Source organism: Pteropus vampyrus, unplaced genomic scaffold (genome assembly GCF_000151845.1).
Source record: "Pteropus vampyrus isolate Shadow unplaced genomic scaffold, Pvam_2.0 Scaffold18, whole genome shotgun sequence".
In the NCBI taxonomy this organism is placed as follows: domain Eukaryota; kingdom Metazoa; phylum Chordata; class Mammalia; order Chiroptera; family Pteropodidae; genus Pteropus; species Pteropus vampyrus.
In genome coordinates, this window is record NW_011888799.1 from 9,735,091 (window position 1) to 9,743,036 (window position 7,946).

The 7,946-nt window shown below is 38.6% G+C and overlaps 1 pseudogene; it reads left to right on the forward strand.

The window, feature by feature from the left end:
- Window positions 1–1,086: 1,086 nt before the first annotated feature.
- On the forward strand, window positions 1,087–1,625 carry LOC105288571 (annotated as a pseudogene).
- The last annotated feature ends 6,321 nt before the right edge of the window (window positions 1,626–7,946 follow it).

Below are 7,946 nucleotides of genomic sequence, written 5' to 3' on the forward strand. Positions count from 1 at the left end.
AATTTGTCTATTTTTGGCACAATGTTTTTTCTCAGCTTAGGGGAGTTTTTTTCTAGGTGTCTTTATCTGGTTTCTGTATAATTTAGACAAAAATTCAGGGTACAATTGTCAGGTTTTACATTGTATTCCTTGAGAATGTTTAAGAATAGAGAATGTGTAGACAATTAACACACTCCTGGTGCATGGTTTTAAATGGATAAATGATATTAACATATATACAAGCTTTTCTAAGTAAACTGTCAAACATGATATTGTAACCATTGAGAAACAACTATCAATAACAAGTCTCCCTGCTTCTTCTCTTACCTCCTCTCAATATGTTCTCAACAAAGTAGAGTGATGCTGTTAAAACAGAAGACAAAGCCACGCGTTGACTCCCACCTATACTACAGTGGTGGTAATACTAAGTGCTCTGAAGAAAAATAAAACAGAACAGAGGACTAGAGAGTGACTGGGAGATGCCATTTCAGATAGAGGGGTCAGAGAAGGACTTTCTGAATAGACAACATTGGAATAGAGTATGAACCAAAACAGGGAATGAGATGTGAATATATTAGGGGCAGAAGGAAAGGTAAGATTCTAATACACAACAGAGAAATACCACAATCTCAATGGCTTAGTCATAGAAATGTACTTCTACATAAATGAGCACTAATTACTTTCATTTCCTAGACAATTAGCCACACCACTTTATTCTTTATGTCTGCTCACCAAAAATTTTACTAAATGAAAAATTCCTATATAACAGATACCATTGACTCTCATCTCCCTCAGAATAAATGCCAAAGTTTTTCCATGGCCTAAAAGTTCTCCCACATTGTTCTGCCTCCATCCTGTTCACCCTCTTCCCCAATTCCCTTTCTGACCTTATTTCCTACTACCCTCCCTCTACCTCACTCAACTCAGTCGCTCTGGCCTCCTCAGCATCCTTGGAATACTCCAGTTACACTCCAGCTTCAGAACATTGCACTTGCATTTTCCTTTATCCAGAATGTTCTTCCCCACACAGATTTTATGACTCAGTGCCTCACCAATTTCTGGTCTTGAGTGTCTGGCAGAGTCGGTGTGAGATGAAGAGGCAATTCTTCCCTGCCACCAGGATAATCAAGAGTTTTGTCCGGACCTTTGAACACACACCAAGATAGTGAACCAGACACAAAATACAGACTATGGCGCTGAAAGGGATTAATAAGGAACTTAGTGATTTGGCCCATGACCCTCCAGCACAATGTTCTGCAGGTCCAGCTGGGGATGATACGTTTCATTGGCAAGCCACAATTACGGGACCTAATGACAGCCCATATCGAGGTGGTGTATTCTTTTTGACAATTCATTTTCCTACAGACTACTCCTTCAAACCACCTAAGGCCGCATTTACAACAAGAATTTATCATCCAAATATTAATAGTAATGGCAGCATTTGTCTCGATAGTCTAAGATCACAGTGGTCTCCTGCTTTAACTATTTCTAAAGTTCTTTTATCCATTTGTTCACTGCTATGTGATCCAAACTCAGATGAGCCCCTAGTGCCAGAGATTGCAGACAGAGATAAGTACAACAGAATATCTCAGGAATGGACTCAGAATGGATCTACTTTAAAGTCAGAATAACCTGCATATAAACTTTAAATTACTGTTAAAAAAACAAGTGCTCAGAAGTCCTTTCCTGGCTAACTTTCTAAAATTGCAGCTCTGCCCTTCACACAAATTCTTTATCCCTCTTCCATGCCTTATTTTCCCCCAAAGGGCTTAACACTATCTCAGCACACTATCTATAGTCTTATCTAATTTTCTTGTCTCTCCATGAGGTTAAGAAGTGGGTGAGGGGGGGTGGGGGGTGGGGGAGTTACCTTTTGTTTTGTTTTGTTTTGGGTTTCTTTGGGAGGTTTTATTGGTGGTGGTGTTTGCTGCTGTTGTTTTTCTCTCTCGTTGCTATATCACCAGCACCTAGGACACTGCCAAGCAGCATGGTAGGTATTCAATAAATACTGGCTGAATGAATAAATGAATGATTGGGGTTTTTTTCTTACAATACTTAGCATTTCAGAGTATAGAGACTTGTAGCCACTTTTTCCAACCAAAAGCATTCTAAGTGATATAACGGTTAACCCCAGGCTTAGTCCAATGCATTTCCTGTATCAGGGATTTCCAGGATCCAAGAAGGTTGGGATGTTAAGCCAGCCAAATATTCTAAGGGGACCCAAGGTAAGAATAGACAAAGCCTTTGTACTGGCTGGTGCGCCGGTAAAAGGATAGGTAACACTCATTAGAAAGAAATCACCTCTAATTCCTCAGTGGAGACTTATTGGAAGATAGACTGGCCACTGTTGTGTTGGCTTCCAACAGAGCTGGTCTTCAAGCCTCCCATGCAAGAATTTCCATGACAAGGAGTTCATATCTACTCTTTTCCATTCTTCTCCATACAGCCAGCATCCTCTCAGCTCTGCTCCCTTCACGGAACTTGCTGCCCCTTTAGTGGAAAGGTGGATAGGACCTTTTGTCTTCATTGATTCCAGGTCAGATCCTGGTGACCCCTATGGCTTTACCACAACCAGGTGTGAATTTGGCCCCATCCAGCCACTGAGAGAATCCTTTGAAAATCTTCAACCATTTGTTATCATATTGTGGCATATCTAACACCCTTTGGTTTTCAATAAAAGCTGCCTCGTGAGTTAATGCTCTATTATTTATGTCTCTGGTTGACATAGAGCCTTTAATCCAGAGTTCTCTGCAAAACCATGGGCATTATACCTTGTTGGTAATTAGATTATGCCCAAGGGACCCGTAGACTAAAGTAAATCTGTCTCAAATGTCATGTTTCAGAAACCTAAGTATAAAAATCCATAATTGGCTCCCTCCTTAGAACAGAGAGAATGATGGCTTGTCTGTCCCAAGAAGAATATGCTAGAGGAACACAAACAAAGAATTGTTGCTGTAGGGAAATGAGATTTTTAATGACCTGGGAAAACCTCATAGTATGGAGCACTGGAGTAAAGTCTGTGAATATAAAAAAGCCAGGCTGGGAGGAGGCTAATCAATGCTCATACAAATGCTCTCAGGAAAGCACTCTGAAACTGATGTTGGCTCCTTCAGGACGCTGGGGAAGTTTGAAAATAATTACCTGTGACACTTAGCCTTTCCTTGGGACACAATTTTAAACAACTGACCTTATTTCTGAGCTGAGTGGATGCCCAAATTGAATTTCTGCTCAGTTGGAACCAAATTCATTCCTAGCCATCTCTCAAGTGAGTTGGCAATACTTGCTTTAAATTCTTTGACCTACTTGTGCAGAAATAATTTGGGGTCATATTGAAGTCTTTCCCCTTTAGGCTGGGCAGTGGTGAGGGAAGCACTATGTGGCATTCAGGTCCATGTTGACCTCTCTGCCTGTGTGCCTGCTTTGTTTTCCACTTCTTTTGAAGGCCTGTTCACTTAATATAGTGAACGAGTCTACATTAAGATTCAACTCAATTTCACAAGTATTTGTTGCACAATCACCATAGGTTGGGTTCTCTTTACATGCTGGGGCGGTGGGTCTGGAGGAGAAGAAATAATACAATTTAAAGAGAGAGCATAATGGAAAAAATAATCCAGGCTTTGGAGTCAGACTCTTATTTTCTAACCCTGGCTCCCTTCAGACCAGCAGGGAGAATTTTGGCAAATTATATACGCACGATGAGCCTCTGTCCCCTCAACTGTAAAATTGGGGTCATAATCCCAAATTTGAGAAAATTCTATTTGTAAACACATTAAAAATCATACATATTTCTATAATAGCGTAAAATATAAGAGTAAAAAGGAACACATTACAATTCATGCCTAGAGATTTTCTTCCTATCATCTATCATCCAAGCTTCAGTGCTTACATAATTAGAAAATGCAGGGTGTTTTGTTCGCTCTGTGGTGAGTGTGCCTAATTTAAATTCCACTGCATTCCAGTCCAGATCACATGAGATCAACATATAAATTAAAAGCCGTTTGAATCTCTGAGATGGGATGTAACTTTTGACTTTTCTACTTGAAGGGACAATATCATTGCTACTCTACTAAATAACCAAAAAAAAAAAAATCCCTTTTTTTCCCCCATCCCTTGTGGACTGTAAAATCAAAAAGACAGAGAAAATTATACCCAAAGTCTGACGAAGGAATAGTCTGATTTATTAATAAAATTGCTCCCAGTAGTTAAAATAATGTATATATGTACATGTAATAGTAATACATATATAATAATGTATACATATATATAAGTAATAATATATGTGTGTATGCAATAGTATAATCCTATAGCAACCGTCATCAATAGCCAATTGATTTAACCTCTAGAATATAACGTTTTCTATATGCGAGATCTTTTAAGGTTAGTGACCCTCTAAATATAAAAACAGAACATGTGAAACCCCACCTATGGTTGTTCAGAGCTCCAGGAAACAGCTGACATGCGAGTGAAACTAAGATATTTAAGGCATCAACTGTCCCTGCACAAGTGAGCATTCCTGGTTTTCTGACTTGAAGATGTAGATATTTTCAACCTTTTAATTCTAGGCTGTCTTATTCCTGTCTCCTACGGTGGGGCACACACCCTATGAATAAGGCCTGTTTCTTCCAAGAAAAACAGCCTTTGACAGGCCACTTCCTTTTATCTCACCTGATGCAAACCAGTTGGCCTATCTTTGCCCAACGTCAACACATTGAAATGCGCACAAACGGTCGGTCACTTTACTCCCAAAATGTCTGTTAAAAATTCATTCTATCTTAATTCCATAATACCAGTCTCTATTTTGAAACCAGTTTCCGGCTGATAAAAAAATGCTGAGTCAAACAGCTGTATAATCAAATTCTTTCCATATCCTGTTAACATAGCTTGATGATTTTAATTAATGAACATTTTTAACTATTTATGTAGACAGTTTTTTCTCCCTTACTTATGATGCCAAGATTTCAGGTAGAAATTTACCCTTCCAGGCAGGTTTGGCAGCCCATACATTTTTTTTCCTTTCCAAGATGAGCTTATATTGGCTATGATTTCATAGAATCATTAATACAGTGTTTCCTTTTTAAGGAAGTAGATTAATTGAAGGTAGGGAAAGTGTAGATGTGTAACAGGAAAAAAATGTTATTTTTTTATACAATTATTGAGTAATTTGGAAGACATTATAGAAATCATCTAGATCTCCTCCATAAAATGAGGAGGGTGTGTTGAATTCTCTTTGTGTTTCCTCCAGCTTTAGCATCCTGTAAATCTATCACCTTGTTGACTTTGAATTCCTGGATAACAGTCAACAGGTCTTAATCATCTTGGTATTTCCAAAGTCTCTCACAAGGCTTGGCACCCAGTAGGGCCTCATTACTCCTTTGTTAATAAGTGAATTAATCATCTTGCCTTTTTACATGCTTCATTTTAACACCGTCTGAATATAGCAAGAATCAAATGCTGACATTAATGGCTCACGATTTTGTTCTTCAGAATTACAGAATCTTAAACGTAAGAATTTCCCATTTTATGTTTTATTCTGTTGCTGTAGGCCACATACACTAACTACTTATCAGTGATGACGATTTTGCTTGAGATGGATCAATTCATTAATTCATGCAATAAATTCTTACAGAACACCAACTTGGCTCTGGTATTATAATGCTGAACTAGACACAGTTTCCTCCATCAAAGAACTTAGAGTGTAATGAAGAAGACTGACAAGTAACTATAAAATATGTGCTGTGAAGGGCAAGCACAAGGAGCCGTGGCAAAAGAGGAGCAGCAGACCTGATCTGAAGAATTCAGGAAAAGTTTCCCAGAGGAAATAGCAAACAAACTCCACCCTAAAAATTAAATAAGAGTTAGCTAGGCAAAAGTGGGGAGGAAGGTAGACGTCACTGAAAGCACTGAGTTGGTGTTAATTCTAAGGACAATAAAGGACTCTGGAAAGAGTTCAGGCAGGGGAACAATGTGATCCAAATTATGTTTCAGAAAGATCTCTGTAGTTGTAGTTAGAAAATTGGAGAAGGACAAGATCAGGGCCTAGAAGTGTAGGAAGGCTTTTAAAGTGACAGTAAAGATAAAGATAGTGGCAGCAGATATAAAGAGAATAAGATGAATTTTGGAAATATTGAGGAAGACAGAGAGGAAGGTATATATTCATGCATGTTGTAGGGTGATAAAGGAAAGGAGAAGTCAAATCTGATATTTCTTGGAGAAATTGGGTGGATGACAGGTCATTCACTGAGATAATAAACACTTCTTAGAGCAGTAGCACTTTGCGGGGCGGAGGGCGGTAATATGGAATTCTATAGGGTAGCCAAGGGACAGCCAAGATGAGGTGCCCAATACCCAGCTGATTATATGGATCTGGATCTCAGGAAAGAGATTTGGGTTGAAATTATAGAATTGATAGCCATCAATATGAAGCTAGAAGCTGAAGGTATTAGAATGAATATCCTGGAAAGGAGAAAAGGGATGAGGAATCCTGGGAAATAGCAGTCTTTAAGGTCATTCAAATACTTTGCTTGCTAATTCATGTCACCTGCTCATTCTCTGTTGCTAAAGACCAGGTTCGCTCTAGGTCATAAAGGGCCTGACGAGGCCTTTTCCACTGTGGTCTCAACCTGGTGCTCTGTGGAGGATGAAGCCAGGCCTTAGACACTTAAGGGTATCACACATAAATTATCAATTACTCAGTCAAAAAGATTTGCAAATATTGCTTGGTCATATGGGTGTAGAGAAGAGGAAATATTATCGTGAAATATGTGAAAGCTAAGGCATGTTCCTGAGCTTAATGCAAGAATGTTTTCATAGATTGCATCGAGCACTACAGACAGAAGTTACAATATTATGAAAATTCATCTAGGATGGAAATCCCTTGTGTTTGTCACTAAGCCGTAACTGAGAGAGTGGGGGTAAAAGCAGAAGCAACACAATTCTCTCCTTTTATCAAATTCCAGAATCACAGACATAACTTAATCAAGGAGGAGGAGCAGATAGAGAAGATGGCAGCTGTGATGCTATCGTGAGAGTGACGTATGCAAAGAGCCACAGTCAAAACAGCATTTGTATCCCTGATAACAAACTGTAACCAAGAGCTTTCGGCATGATACCTGAGTCATACAGTTGGCCCTCTGTATCCACAGGTTGGGCCTCCACAGATTCAACCAACTGCAGATCAAAAGTATTAGGAAAAAAAAAAAAAATACTACTTCGTTGCTGATGTGTACTGCAGTTAGACCTAAAATAGTTGCTGTATTGAACATGTACAGACTTTATTTTCTTGTCATCATTCCCTAAATGTAAATAGCATTTACATTGTATTAGGTATTATAAGTAATCTAGATGATTTCAAGTATTTGGGAACTCTGGAAAACAGTTGGGAGGTTCCTCAAAACATTAAAAATAGAACTTACCTTGTGACCCAGTAATTTCCACTTCTGGATATTTAGCCAAAGAAATCCAAAACCCTAATTCGAAAAGATGTATGCACCCCTATGTTTGTTGCAGCACTATTTACAATAGCCAAGATATAGAAGCAACTTAAGTAGTCTATCAATAGACTATTGGATAAAGAAGAGGTGGTACATATAGAATATTGCTCAGCCATAAAAAATAAATAAATCTTACCATTTGCAACGACATGGATGGACCCAGGGAGTATTATGCTAAGTGAAATAAGTCAAACAAAAGCAAATACCATATAACTTCACTTGTATGTGGAATCTAAAGAACAAAATAAGTGAACAAACAAAATGGATACAGACTCATAGATACAAAGAGCAAAGTGATGGTTGCCAGGTGGGAGGGAGGTTGGGGGACTGGTCAAAAAGGTGAAAGGATTAAGAAGTACAAATAGATAGTTACAAAATAGTCATGGGAGATGTAAGGTACAACACAGGGAATATACTCAATAATATTGTAATAACTATGTATGATGCCAGGTGGGTACTAAACTAATCAAAGGCATC